Below are 16,078 nucleotides of genomic sequence, written 5' to 3'. Positions count from 1 at the left end.
TGCATCCATAGACAATATAAATTTAATAAGGAGACAGTCAAGGTTTTAAGCATGATCAGCATATTAAATTTTCTTGGTTCTCTACTGAATCAGGGAGAGCCCTAGATGGTCTCAGTAGCGGGCAAGTTTTGGAACAAAGACAGTGGAAGCCACAAGAACTTAACCATATAAGAAAAGGCTTTATTTCTTTGTATGGGGGTGGTTGCCGCCTAATGACTTGAGCATCAGTTAGCGTCTGCACATCTGGGATGTATAGCATGAAGTCCTCTCTCCTTAGGGTCAGAGATGGAGAATGAGGCTGGTTGTATGGGTCTCAGGTTCTCAGAGCTCTGCCCATCTGCCAGGGGTACCAACTTGAAGAAAATATTGGTGGGGCCCATGTAAGCCTCATCCCAAATAATCAATCACACGACATGACACATGCACACCATTTGGATGGCAATGTCCATCAACTTTGGAGGAGCACAGCCGCTCAAATATTTTAGGGGGGGGAGGGGCGAAGGGACCTCAGCCCCTAGGAGTTGGCTCTGCAAAGCTCTGTACAAGGTCTCAGGTGTATCCTCCTTGTTTTATCTCTCCCCCTCCCTAATCCTAATCAAATCCAGACTTGATGTAAGCATAAGAGTAGTTGAACCATTGCAGCGTTCTAGTGCTAGTATTAAGTGGCTATAGTATCAGTGTGGGCAGGGTGGGGGAATCACACATTACAAAATTATTGGGGAATGGATTCTTTAGCTATGAGACCTATTAGCATAGAATAAAGATTTCATGATCGAGGTGGTTACAACACATTTGCCACCATGTGCAGCAGTGAAAGACATGACCTTGGTGCTATGCTTGCATCTGGTGGGTCTTAGGGAGAAACAGATGGTTTTGTTAGATCAGGAATGGGGAAATGGTGACCCTGCAGATATTTTTGGACTACAACACCTACTTTCCCTGACAAAGTGGCCATGCTGAAAAGGAATAGGATCTCCATCTTTGGATCAGATGGAAGGTCCAGTCTGAATGCATAATTTGAAATTATTCTTTTTAATGACTGGAAGGCATACCGAGCACAGAGAACATATAAAATACATGCTTGTGTTTTCCATATATTTTAAATAACTTACTTGGCTTCACAGCTAATCTTGTTCCTTTCCCAAAAATGACTTTGTAGCCTCCAGTATTCACACAGTCCTACAGGTCATAACAAAAACCTAGCAGGTGTGTGGATGACACTCAGGGAGAACTTCCTAGAAGTAACTTTTAACTGTTATCTCTAGCACAACAGGAGTAATACGGGGTCAAAACACTTACTTGGTCTCACAGTCACTTTAGTCCCACTGCCAAAGGTTAGCTTATCATAGCCTTGTGAGGCCCACAGTGTTTCCTCCCTTGACAAAAAATGCCCAGGAGAACTTTGAAGGAAGTCTAGAACTAGCCAGTGGAGGATGGTGATGCTATCAGATCTTTATATACCCCAAGTGAGAAATTATTTCCAGAAGAGAAAATACCCTTTTCTTCACTAGAAACTGAAAAAGAGTTGCCCGATTCAAAGAATATATTTTCTCTATTTTCCACCGGAATTAATCTCCTCTTAATTTTTCACTCTGATTTTGGACTCAGGGGGACCAGCAAATTATGGAGCATTCTGAGGCCAGTAAACACTGGTCTAACAGACTTCCATTTTCCACATTTCAATGACCATTTCTTAAAGCAGAGTTGGGGGCCCTCAGTCGAGGGCCCTTCTGGGTAGCCTTCTGAGGGCCAAATGCCTGAGCTAGGTGGGGCCACAGGCAGAAGAAGACAAAGCAACACATGCACCTTTCACAACAGGCTGGTTTCTACACATGCTCACACATCCCTCTCTAGCATTTATCCAGACAAGGGTGGTGTATTGGCCATAAATTTGTTTTAATGCACCTGAAAAGGATCGTGTCTGGTTCTAGAATTCACAGGAGAACATAGTTTCATATATTGTACAGTGCTGCTTCAAACTCTCTTCCTCTATTTTGCAAAAATAAAATAAATCATGTCAAGATTATGACCAAACAATTGTAGGTAGGAAGGAAGGAAGGAAGGAAGGAAGGAAGGAAGGAAGGAAGGAAGGAAGGAAGGAAATAATTTGGACAAGGCAGATATTGTAACTTACTGGGTCGGATAAGCAACTTTGTCCCCAGTCCAAAAGTTATCCTGGTTTGATCACACAGTGATATTCACTTTTGCATAAAGTTGTGCACCTGGGACAGGCATGAGAACAGCGTTTGTTGGCTTAGAACAATGGTCCTTCCTGGCTATAGTCTTGGGGTGGAGAACCTATGTCCCTCCAGATATTATTGGGCTCCATCTCTCATCACCATAACTAAGGTTAAAAGAAGAAGAAGAAAGCCAAGACATACCTGGAATCACCATCACTGTTGTCCCAGGCCCAAAGATGACTTTCTCACTTCCCCATGATCCACACAGTGACCCATCCAATAACAAAAACTACAAAACCACCCACATTCTTTCTGTTTATAATGTTATACTACCTACCTACCCCATTGTGTCAGCTACCAAATACAATGACCTGTGATATCTGATTTGCCTACTTACTTGGAAGTATGCTCAGCCTTGTACCAGACCCTAAGACGAACTTGAAGTTGTTATTATTCACAGCAATGCAACCCTTTACAAGAACTCATCCACTCTAGGCATTGCCATTGAGCCAAAACCTGTAATTAAACACCTGTCCATTAGGTGCCTGTTTAGCACCACAGAGATCCACACCAGTGACTCCTAGACTGACCCTTTTCGTCCTCCTATCTAGATACACTTCTGTAAATTTTCAGTGTTTGAAATCTGAAGGCTTGTTACACTGAACACAGGCACATGCTGTCTCTGGCCCAAAGATGATATTCCTCCCTGTCCCAAAATTCACACAGTGATCCACCCAATGACAACCCCACCCAAATTGTTATAATATGTCTCTTCTAATATGCCTTTTGGAAGTTAGGAATTGATCTCCTAGAGATACCTCTGCATGGCAATCAAAACCCAAGGCATGGTAAAATATTTATCCCGTTGTGTGAAATATCAAATGTCATAATCTATTGTGTCTCTTTTGCCTACTTACTTGGGAGTACGCTCAGCCTTGTACCAGACCCAAAGGTGAACTTGTAGTTGCTATTGCCCACAGCAGTACAACCTCTTACAAAAACCCATCAGTATTGCCATTGAGCCAGAGCATCCATTTAAGCTCCCATCTATTTGGTATCCATTCTGGACCATAAATATCCATCCTAGTGACTCGTGGACTGAACCATTTGTCCTCCCACCCAGTTCCTCCTCTTGTGCCATTTTTTCACAATGCATTTGCTCTCTTATTTATTTTTATGTTTACAATGGCACTGCATAATTGGGCACTCTTCCCTACATGACAAATATGTTCAACATAACAAAGCAGAGTAGACATGAAAAAACAGTCCCTTCCCAAAATAAGATTGATTGCTAACTGAAACCCTTGGAGTGATCAATGCAACTGTCCTTAACAAAAATGGAAATGGAAATTTGTCAATGTTTTAGTGTGAATTTCTCATGATATCCAGCTGTTTCGTATGAAACTTTGACTAATCCACATATTTTTGTGAAGCAGTTTCCCCATATGTGATGCTTTTTCACCGCAGTGTATGTATTTTTGTACCCATTAAGTGACTGAAGAACTGCAGTGAAGACACCTCATTTCTATAGTCTCCCACTGTGCGCTGATAGCAAAAATCACACTACAATCAAATTCACACACTCTTCCACAATCCAGATCCAAACAAAAAACAGATGCCACCATCACCTACCTACCAGGAGTTACCACCAGTTGTGTCCCAGTCCCAAAAGTTACTTTCTGGGTTGCCTGAGATTCCACACAGTGATCCACCCAATGACAAAAACTGGAAAATAGGTCAGATTCTTCAAGGCTATATTGCACAAGTCAGGAATCTCACCCTCTAGAACGTCCCTACAAAACTCCAATGGAATGAAAGCAGCAAACACAGGAGGGAGAGAAAAGCTGCTTTGTACTGAGTCAGACTATCAGTTTATCTAGCTCAGTGTTGTCTACACTGATTGACAGCAACAACCATCCAGGGTTTTAGACAGGGGAGAATCGCAGCCCTACATGCCAATTATTATAGTGAGGCAATAAGATTTAGAATTGGCTTGGGTGTAGCTAGTAGCTGGATGTGTTTATTCTAATGGGCAGTGATGGCTCTAAGAGGCTTGCTTAAGTTTTTTCATAACTCATATTTGAAAACTCAAGTGCCGCCATCACCTACCAGGTAAAGGTAAAGGTAAAGGACTCCTGGATGGTTAAGTCCAGTCAAAGGTGACAATGGGGTTGCAGTGCTCATCTCGCTTTCAGGACAAGGGAGCCGGCATTTGTCCACAGGCAGCTTTCTGGGTCATGTGGCCAGCATGACTAAACCGCTTCTAGTGCAACAGAACACCATGACTGAAGCCAGAGCACACAGAAATGCCATTTACCTCCCTGCCACAGTGGTACCTATTTATCTACTTGCACTGGTGTGCTTTTGAACTGCTAGGTTGGCAGGAGCTGGGACAGAGCATGGGAGCTCACCCCGTCACGGGGATTTGAACCACCGACCTTCCAATTGGCAAGCCCAAGAGGCTCAGTGGTTTAGACCACAGTGTCCTAGCCCTAAAGGTGACCTTCATGTTTGACCCAGATAACGCACAGACATCTAGGCTGTGACAAAACCTAGCGCAAAGGTCCTATCCTTTCCCCCTGAAGTTCAGACAATGGATTTCACCCTCTGGTACCTACCTAGAAAAGCTCCATTGGAAATAAAGCTGGAACCCAGGTATATGCAACTTACCAAATGCAATAAAGAGGTGTTATATTATTTCAGCAGACTTACTTGGCAACACAACCAGCCTCGTACCAGACCCAAAGGCAGGTTTCAAGCCTTGGTTGTTACCCAGTGATACATTCCTTAACAAAAACTCACAAATTGCCAATTTTCGTTTCTGTGTTCCAATCTCAACTTCAGTAGCTTATGATGATTTTCACAAGGTCTGCATTAAAATTTCTCCTAAATCCCAGTTTTGCCCCTAATAGTGGATAAGAGGGTGAAGCAAAATATTTTATGGGGAGAGGAAGGATAAAGTAAGGCTGAGTATTTGGGCAGACAGATGGAACAAAAGAGGATCTCCAAAGAATATAAAGGTAAAGGGTAAAGGGACCCCTGACCATTAGGTCCAGTCGCAAACGACTCTGGGGTTGCAGCACTCATCTTGCTTTATTGGCCGAGGGAGCCGGTGTACAGCTTCCGGGTCATGTGGCCAGCATGACTAAGCCGCTTCTGGCAAACCAGAGCAGCACACGGAAACGCCGTTTACCTTCCCGCCAGAACGGTACCTATTTATCTACTTGCACTGGCTTGCTTTCGAACTGCTAGGTTGGCAGGAGCAGGGACCGTGCAACAGGAGCTCACCCTGTCGTGGGGATTTGAACCTCCGACCTTCTGATCAGCAAGTACTAGGATCTGTGGTTTAACCCACAGCAGCACCCGTGTTAAAGGCTGAAACTTACTTGGTGTAACAAGCAGTCTACTGCCATTTCCAAAGACTGGCTTACTGAAACTTGTACCAGACCCACAGTGTTTCATGCCTTGACAAAAATGTTCAAAGGCATGAGGAGAAGGGTGATTTTGAGATGAATTTCAACACAAAGCTGTGAAATGGCTGACAACAACGACCTTCCTCACACCTGTTTACAAAGGGCCTGAACACAAAACTTCACTTTCGCTTAAACTCTCTTCCCCCAACCAGTATTTCCCTCACCTCAGCAGTATGATTTTGGGAATCAATTCCACACAGCTATTGTAAGCCAACAGGGAGTCAGAAATCCTTGCAGATCTACAGTACTTGCAAATCACCGAGAGATCTATCCAAAGATCAAAACACACTTTTAAGGTGTCCCTGCTTTAAGATGCCATTAAAAGTCCTTGTTATGAGGCACAGAATCATAGAACTATAAAGTTGGAAGGGGCCCTGAGGCTCATCTAGTCCAACCCCTGCAATTAATTAATATAATAATAATAATAATAATAATAATAATAATAATAATAATACCCCTCCCATCTGGCTGGGCTTCCCCAGCCACTCTGGGCGGCTTCCAACCAAATATTAAAATACAGTAATGAATCAAACATTAAAAACTTCCCTAAGCAATGCAGGAATATGGGCATTGAACCTGCAACCTTGGCATTATCAGCAACACACTCTAACCAACTGAGCTATCCATAGGAGGCACAATGTCTGATTTGAAACCTTGGGTCTTCCAGGTCCTGACGGATGCACATGCCTAGATTCTGCTTGCCTTTGAACATACCTGGCCGGATTGTTAAGCTGGTCCCCTGGCCAAATACCAGCTTCCCATAACTAGCTGTGCCTGCACAGTGAAAAGGTGCTTTACCAAAACTGCAGGAAGAAAATAGCTGGTATTGGATACCCTTTTCCACTCTACTCACCAAACAAACCCAATCTCTCCTCTGAAAAAAACCCTTTTTGGATGGAACTAAATGTTGGATTTAGTTCCTCATCCCCAAACTGAAGAAGACTGTGGGAGTGAATCTGCATTTTCCCCCCACTGCCTTTTGAAACCCCAGGGAAAAGTTGTGGTTCGGTGGCAGGGCATCTGCTAAGCATCGCCAGGTAGGGCTGGAAGAGATTACTTGCCTCACAGCAAGCAATCAGTGTAGACAACCCACAGTTAATGAACCACTGGTCGGACTCTGTTTAAGGCAGCTTTCCATGGTCCTAAAATCCACTTGCTCTCAACTTTTCAGACTGCAGCTTCCATGAGGACGTTTGTCCTTATGCAATTCTGCAAAGCTCAAAGTACACTGGTGCTACAGCATGAATAACACCAAGGTAGAACTCAGGTTGATTACTGAAGATAAAGCAGGCAACGCCTCCCCCAGCCTAAATTACAAAATATATAATTTGTTTTATTCAAACGACATAAAAAAATGCATTATGGTGAGGCGAATTTCCTTGTGGTCAACTTACTTGGGTGAACTCTCAGCCTTGTTCCACTACCAAATACAGGTTTGCGATTTCCTCCTGTATTACACTGTGAAACAGACCTTTACTTTATCTCCTCAGCTGAGATTTACTTAACTACCTAGACTTGGCTGGTGAAAGGGGCAGGAGGTTTCCAAGCAAAATCTGCCCATCAAAATTCATTTGTCAACATTTGAATCAATGATCTTTGAATGTTATCGTTTGCAATATAGCCGCTTATGGGTGCTGTGCATTTTTACAGCTTTAAATATTTGCATCTTTGTTTATCTATTTTTGGTTCAGCTCTACCCATCAGTTCAGTACCTACCAAATACTTACACCAATAGGTGTATCTGGGCATTTATCTTGGAAGTAAAACAGGGGTGGGGAAATTTTTCCACCCCAAGGGCCACATTTCCTTCCAAGGGCCACATGCAAGAGGTGGATGGGGATAAGGGTAGAAGTGGTCAGAGAAACAATGTCAGTATTACTACTGTAGAGTAAATTAGTTTACACACGTAAACACACATCCTTCTCTGTTCTCCAACTAGACAAACAAAGTCATTATCAGAGTTTAAGGTGACATTTTTCTGAACTGAAAACATTTGTGGGAGGGGAGACAGGCTGTGGACTTTGCTGAGGGTGAAGCCTGTGAAGATTTCTGGGGGCCAAAAAGTGAACCATGGAGGGCCACCTTTATCATTGATGCAGTCCTGCCCTTCCATTCAGTATCAGCAGAGGATAAATTAAGAAGAAGAAGAAGAAGAAGAAGAGTTTGGATTTGATATCCCGCCTTTCACTCCCTTTAAGGAGTCTCAAAGCGGCTAACATTCTCCTTTCCCTTGCTCCCCCACAACAAACACTCTGTGAGGTGAGTGAGGCTGAGAGACTTCAAGGAAGTGTGACTGGCCCAAGGTCACCCAGCAGCTGCATGTGGAGGAGTGGAGACGCGAACCCGGTTCCCCAGATTACAAGACTACCGCTCTCAACCACTACACCACACTGGCAGGTTTGTACATCTGACACATAATTACTTGGTGTCACCATCAGTCTAGTTCCACTTCGAAACAATGGCTTACTGTAGGTACTGCCAGACCCACAATGCCCCACACCCTTAAAAAAATAGACAAGGCCACATGGGGAAAATAGAGAAAAGGATGGGGAACCTGTGGCTCTTCAGATGTTGATGGACTCCTCCCTTCAGCCCCAGCAAATGCAATGGTCCAGCAATGCAAGCGATGGTCCAGAATGATGGGAGTTGTACTTTAGCAGCCTCTTGAGGGCCACAGGTCCCCCACCCCTGACAGAGAGCCATAAAGAATGAGTGACTGAGGGAATGGGTTTTTACAAAATACTGTATTTTTTGCTCTATAAGACTCACTTTTTCCCTCCTAAAAAGTAAGAGGAAATGTGTGTGCATCTTATGGAGCGAATGCAGGCTGCGCAGCTATCCCAGAAGCCAGAACAGCAAGAGGGATCGCTGCTTTCACTGCGCAGCGATCCCTCTTGTTTTTTCTGGCTTCTGAAATTCAGAATTATTATTTTTTTCCTCCTCCAAAAACTAGGTGCGTCTTATAGTCTGGTGCGTCTTATAGAGCGAAAAATACGGTAGATTGCAGGCACAGCAGTGATCGGGTCTGTCCTGATAAAAGGGGTAATGGGAGTTGGGATTAGTTATTTTTTCATTTATTCTAAATAACTAGCTTTTTTTAAAAAAAAAAAGTTAAAAACTTACTTGGATAAACTCTCAGTCTTGTCCCACCTCCAAATATAACTTTGTTATTGTTTCCAAAATCGCACAGTGGAACAGAGCTTTGCAAAAACTGGCTGGCAACATTTGGGGTGAGGGAGTTTCAAGCAAACTTCGACACGTTTTTGGAAAACAAATTGAGAATTTTTGGATTGTATCCAATAATAGTCATATGCAGAGCAGACCGATTGAAATGAGTAAGCATGTCTAACTTAGGTTGATTAACTTCAGTGAGTGTACTCTGATCATAACTTAGTTATTGGGTCATTAAGCAAGCAAGCAAGCAAGAAAGAAAGAAAGAAAGAAAGAAAGAAAGAAAGAAAGAAAGAATAAAACAATATTACCAAGAAGAGAGTATTTGAGAGTTTAGAGATTGAATTTGTACAGAATTTCATCTCTACTGTTACTAGTTATTTTTCCCTATACAAACTGGTAGCTCCATCTTTATCTTTTCTCATAGAAACTATAGCCTTAAGTCAAGCAAGTTATTCAAGCTCTTTTCTTTAGTGATGAACTGGAACGTGTCCAGAGGAGAGCAACCAAAATGGTCAAAGGCCTGGAAACGATGCCTTATGAGGAACGGCTAAGGGAGCTGGGCATGTTTAGCCTGGAGAAGAGGAGGTTAAGGGGTGATATGATAGCCATGTTCAAATATATAAAAGGATGTCACATAGAGGAGGGAGAAAGGTTGTTTTCTGCTGCTCCAGAGAAGCGGACACGGAGCAATGGATCCAAACTACAAGAAAGAAGATTCCACCTAAACATTAGGAAGAGCTTCCTGACAGTAAGAGCTGTTCGACAGCGGAATTTGCTGCCAAGGAGTGTGGTGGAGTCTCCTTCTTTGGAGGTCTTTAAGCAGAGGCTTGACAACCATATGTCAGGAGTGCTCTGATGGTGTTTCCTGCTTGGCAGGGGGTTGGACTCGATGGCCCTTGTGGTCTCTTCCAACTCTATGATTCTATGATTCTATGATTCTATGAACTTTCAAGCCCTCTCCCATCAACTGAGAATACCCACAGGACATGAAATGCAGAACACCCAGATTATGTTCAAACATGCCCAAAATTCACAATGATTAATACACATTTATGGAATTATGTTTCTTTCTCCTCATAGGGGAGGTTCAAAACAACCCCAGCAATATAACACAGGGCAGGAGGGAATCATTTTGGAGCTGGTATTGTTAACTAACAGGAAGTCAGAAATCTTTCTTGATCTACTCTGCTTTTGTGCAAAACAGGCATGGAAAAATCTTTCTGCTAAGATGAAGCAAATTGCTAGAGAGGGGTTTTAGTTTGTAAGCTTCCTGGACCATTCCTGTTTAAAGTACAGTGGTACCTCGGGTTACAGACGCTTCAGGTTACATACGCTTCAGTTACAGACTCCGCTAACCCAGAAATAATACCTCAGGTTAACAACTTTGCTTCAGGAAGAGAACAGAAATCGTGCTCTGGTGGCGCTGCGGCAGGGGGAGGCCCCATTAGCTAAAGTGGTGCTTCAGGTTAATAACAGTTTCAGGTTAAGAACAGACCTCGAACGAATTAAGAACTTAACCTGAGGTACCACTGTACATCTCCAAGCAGCTACCAGTGCAAGACAAATATTAACCAGGAGAGAGAAAAAACAGTCTCAAAACATAACCAGGAAGGGATATCTTTTAAAATATCTGAAATAGTGACTAAAAGAGGGGAAACTGAGCATTATATTTGTACATTTCAGACATACGTACTTGGTGTCACAATTAATCTAGTTCCACTTCCAAACACTGGCTTACTGTAGGCACTGTTAGACCCACAGTGGTCCAGACCCTTACAAAAAATAGACAAGGACACCAGGAGGCAGTGGCGTAGCGTGGGTTGTCAGCACCCGGGGCAAGGCAAGTAATTTGCGCCCCCCCCCCGCTGCACTGTCCCTCCCCCAGATAGTCCCTCGCTCTCTCTCCGCACCGCATGCCTGGCACCCTCCCCTCCACAGTGGGCGGCGACCCGGAGGCTCGGATCGGATTTGCACAGCCAGCACTGCAGTGAGAGAGAGTGAGTGAGCCAGGTAGGGGCAGAGAGCTGCGAGTGCGAGCGCCCCCCCCCCGATGTTGCGCCCGGTGCGGCCGGCCCCCCCTGCCCCCCCCACGCTACGCCACTGCCAGGAGGGCATAGAGGGGGAATGGGGAACCTGTGGCCACTCAGATATTGTAGAACTTTAGCTCCCTTCAGCCCCAGCCAACACCCAGGAGCTCTCATCCAGCAATATCTAAAGAGTAATAGGTCCCTCACCCGTGGCAGAGAGTGAGGAGCAGAGCACAGAGAATGAGATACTGCAAAACAGCTAGTGAACAAGGAAGTATTCCAGAATGGGTGATAAAATGGGTAGTGGGACTTGCAAGTACAGTGGTACCTCGGGTTAAGTACTTAATTCATTCCAGAGGTCCGTTCTTAACCTGAAACTGTTCTTAACCTGAAGTACCACTTTAGCTAAGGGGGCCTCCTGCTGCTGCCGTGTCGCCGGAGCACGATTTCTGTTCTCATCCTTTAAGAAGCAAAGTTCTTAACCCGAGGTACTATTTCTGGTATAGGGGAGTCTGTAACCTGAAGTGTCTGTAACCCGAGGTACCACTGTAATTGGATTGCCATCTGTTCTGGAGAACTAGCTGAAAGAAAGTGTTAAGACTTACTTGGATAAATGCTCAATCTTGTCCCACCTCCAAATATAACTTTGTAGCCACCTCCAGAATTACACAGTGGAACAGAGCTTTGCAAAAAGGTGCCAGAGAACATTTTTTATATTAATTTGGGAAACTCAAGCTAACTTTGACATTTTGGGGAAAGCAACTCAAGAATCAAGAATCAGCTGAATGTCAAAGAGGTAGAAAAGTTTAGGGTCAGAGGGAAAAAAAATCCAGAGAACTAGGCTTTGCTTTGTGTTTAACTAGTGAAACTTACTTGGATAAACTCTCAGCCTTGTCCCACCTCCAAATATAACTTTCTTGCTGTTTCCCACATTACACAGTGCAACAGACCTTTGCAAAAACTGTGGCAGTACATTCTAGATATTAACTTGGGTCACGGGAGTCTCAAGCAAATGTTGACCTTTTGGAGGGCAATTTGAGAATTAATATTCCTGTGTGACTTTTAACAAAGCAGGATTGACAATGAGCAAGTGCTTTCCTGTCGAAAGATCTGCTGAATTTGCTGTGCAAAATTTGTGCTCAAACACAAAAGTCACAGACCAGATCAGTCATAGCAATTTCACCACAGTTATGGAATTATTCCCCCCCCCCCCTTAGTGGATGTTCCAAGAAGTTTATCCTGAGCATCCTTAAGTCCTTTTTGCCTCAGGCATTTGGTGGTGGAGTGGGTATTTTAATTATGTTTTATTTAGTTCACGTACCTGCTTTTGAATGATGGTGCTGGAGGAGACTCTTGAGAGTCCCATGGACTGCAAGAAGATCAAACCTATCCATTCTTAAGGAAATCAGCCCTGAGTGCTCACTGAAAGGGCAGATCTTGAAGCTGAGGCTTCAATACTTTGGCCACCTCATGAGAAGAGAAGACTCCCTGGAAAAGACCCTGATGTTGGGAAAGATGGAGGGCACAAGGAGAAGGGGACGACAGAGGACGAGATGGTTGGATAGTGTTCTCGAGGCTACCAGCATGAGTTTGACTAAACTGCGGGAGGCAGTGGAAGACAGGAGTGCCTGTCGTGCTCTGGTCCATGGGGTCACAAAGAGTCAGACACGACTGAATGACTAAACAACAACAACAAGATCATGTACCATCTGTATCTGAGACACCATGGGCTATAAGCATTCCCCGCAAAGCTTGAGAAACATCCAGTTTGCATAAGGACATAGGGAGCTGCTTTTTACAGAGTGACATTGGTGCATCTGAATCAGTATTGTCTACACTGACTGACGACTGCTTTCCAGCATTTCAAGCAGGGGACATTCCCAGCTGTGCCAGGAGATGCCCAGGATTGAACCGGGGACTGTGTGTTTGCAGATCCGATGTTTGGTTATAGAGCTATGGGCTTTCCCTTACAAAAAAAAAACACCAAACACACAAACCTTTCTTCCTAAATACCTAATGGGGTCCACAGATTTGGTGAAATTACTTCTCTGAAGACCCAGGCTGGGAATGAATCTGGTTGTTTCTGACCTACCTGGCTGGATGGCTAATCGGGTTCCCAGACCAAACGTCACTTTCCCATAGCTGCCTGTAGTTAGGCACACTAAGAAAACCCTTTACAAAAATGGCAGGTGAAAAAAATGGCTGCTTTTTGCTTTCTTATCATCTGTTCAAGTTAAATAGACATTGGATTGTCATGATCCACAACTGAAACAGAGCCTAAGTCAGCACTCATGAACACGCTTACCTGGAAGTAAGTCCAAGTGAGCTCAGTGAGGTTTACTTCCAAGTAGTGACCAGGAGAAATTTGATTCACTTTTCATTTAAAGGCAAGCCTACCTAATCTGTACCTTCCAAAGCAATACATAAACCAAAGCACAGCCATCCTTTGAAATTCACACCCCTTCCGTTTTTTTGCAACGCAGTTTTTCAGCCAAGTAAAATGTGCATTCAAATATGAAATGCATCTGCATAACATAAACATAGCTTGATGAGAATAAAATAGAAAAATGAATTCTATTTTGGAAAATTGGAAGAAAAATGTAAATTTCATATGTAAGTGTGTGTATAGAAGGGGAGATTCACACTAATTTTCATGAGCAACCACTCCTGCTAAGGAGGTGAGATAACATTGCGACATTTTGTTGCAGGTCCTACTTTTCATGCGTGTGAGAGAGATACAAATTCTCTGTGTAAGACACAACTTGTGAATAGATTTCTCTCTCTCTCTCTCTCTCTCTCTCTCTCTCTCTCTCTCTCTCTCTCATGCACACACACACACACACACAGGTTGCCATATCTAGAAGAGCAAAAAAGAGGACAACCTGAGCTGCTGCCAGTCTGAGCCGGGGAATGAGGTGCATGGGCACCGCGGCAGCCCTGCATGCCCCTTTCCCTGGCTCAGGCTGGCAGCAACCACAGCAAGCAGAGCAGCCAATGTCTGTGCCTGAGCCACGGGTGCCCAAGCCACCCCACCCCCACCTGGACATTTCCTTTAAAATGTAAAAATCCCCCTGGATGGGCATGTGGGCCCCCCCTAAAGAGGACATGTCTGGGAATTCCCAGACTTATGGCAACCCTAACACACACACACACATTTTAATGGCAAAGAATGCCCAACACAAAAGCAACATATGATATGCTATTTATCTCTTTGCTTACAATATCAAATGCAACTATCTGTGAGGTTTATTCTTCCTACTTACTTGGGAGGACAACGAGCCTTGTCCCAGACCCGATGGTGAAATCATAGTTATTGCCCACAGCAGCACAACCCCTTACAAAAACTCATCCGTGCTAGGCATTGTGTCAGGCCAGCAAAGGTGACTAGCATCCTGACATTCAAGCAGAGAGGTCAACCACTTCATATTTCCTCTCCCAGAAGCTGGTGGGTGATGGCAATGGACAGTGGAGTACTCTATCGTGATATCCAACTAAGTCATACTCAGAGGAGACACCCTTCAAATGAATGGAGTTACCATATTTTTTCATGTATAAGACTAGGGTTTCCCCCCCCCCCTAAAAAAATAATGTCAAAAATTAGGGGGCATCTTATACATGGATATATCTCCCCATTTTCTTAAATCTGAGTCCCTCAAAATAGGTGGCGTCTTATACATGTGGGCATATTATAGACGAAAAAATACGGTATGTTGCTTAATTCCATTGATTTCAATGGTGCCTAATGTTTGCAACCACCCATATATGCATACATATGGATCAAAGGGCGAGTTAGCTGGAAGAAAATAACCCAGTAACTCAGACAAAAACAAGAAAACCAAGACATAACAGGAATCATCACTGCTGTCCCAGGTCCAAAGGTGACTTTCCACCCTGACTCAGAATCCACAAAAACTACAAACAAACCACATCCTCTCTGTTTATAATATGCCTTTCAGAAGTTATGGATATAACATACAGAAACAGCTTCATTTTAGTCAAACACACAGACCATAGATGATATGGTATTGATCCCATTCCATACATTATCAAATATTATAATCTGTATTGTCTTTTCTTCCTACTTACTTGGGAAGACATTCAGTGTTGTACCAGACCCAATCGTGAATTTGTTGTTGTTATTGCTCACAGTGACACAACCCCTTACAAAAATCCATCAGTGCTAGGTGTTGCTGTTGAGCCAAAACATTCATTAAAATGTCCATCCACTGCATTTTCATCACTTTGTTCCCCATCCCTTTTCCTTCTGTCTGACACCCCAGGTTAGACCTGTGCCAGAAGTCCCAAGTTTGATCCCAAGAATTTCCAGGCATTGTTATGAGAGACCTCTGCCTGAAAAACAGCTTTACCGGTCAGTGTGGACAATGCTGAACTAGAAAGACCCATGATCTGACTCAGGGTGAGGCCACTTCTTATAGTCTCCAGAACACCATTCCTTATATAAGGCAGTTTCTCACATTCTGAAGGTTCCCTCCCAGACAACAGATTGCCAATTCCATGGTGGGAAGAGCCCATATTTTAACTTACACAGCTCCGTAAAGGTGGGAGGATGCCTGTTTTAATATCTGAAATAGTAGCCAACAGAGGGGAAATTAAGCATCATGTTTGCAACATTTCACATGGACTTACTTGGTGTCACGATCAATCTAGTCCCACTTCCAAACACTGGCTTATTGTAGCCACTGCCAGACTCACAATGATCTACGCCCTTACAAAAAGTAGACAAGGCCACAAGGAAGTCAATGAGTACAAAGACATCTCTTGGCAGCATGCAAAACTGCGGGCTCATCAACACTTTTGCCTGACCCGTATTTTGATTGTATTGCTTATCAATTATTTCCTCTGAATCTGAGAACTTTCCTTTCCTCCCACCCACCTCTATAAAGTCCAATCTTGCTTGCTGAATTGAAGTTTGGTTAAACAGAAGCTCTCTTCAGATTTTCTGTGCATCTGATTACATCCAATTCAGAAGGTAAGCTCTGGTTTTCACAAGGAACAGCCATGGAACAACAAAATAGATCTCAGACCCAAGGGAACTGGTGGTACACAATGCGATCAAAATATGCATCAAGCAAAAGTTTGGATGAGGCTTTTCTGGCTGCTATGAACATCGCAGACTCGGATTTTAATACTTCTTGATGGGCTGCACTGACAGATAAACACTTGCTTCTTTTTATTTTACTTTTGACTCCCCTTGTCACCTCTG

General features: G+C 43.6%; 1 gene segment (V, D, J or C); it reads right to left on the bottom strand.

The window, feature by feature from the left end:
• LOC310663040 (T cell receptor alpha chain MC.7.G5-like) overlaps nt 1-16,078 on the bottom strand; it is a 106,902-nt gene that overhangs the window by 52,074 nt on the left and 38,750 nt on the right. Inside the window, exon 3 of the C gene segment in view lies at nt 11,728-11,774.

Source organism: Podarcis tiliguerta (assembly GCF_965153285.1).
Source record: "Podarcis tiliguerta genome assembly, chromosome: 13".
NCBI lineage: Eukaryota > Metazoa > Chordata > Lepidosauria > Squamata > Lacertidae > Podarcis > Podarcis tiliguerta.
The sequence above is the reverse complement of the archived record's forward strand: the minus strand, read 5'-3'. Positions and strand labels throughout refer to the sequence as shown.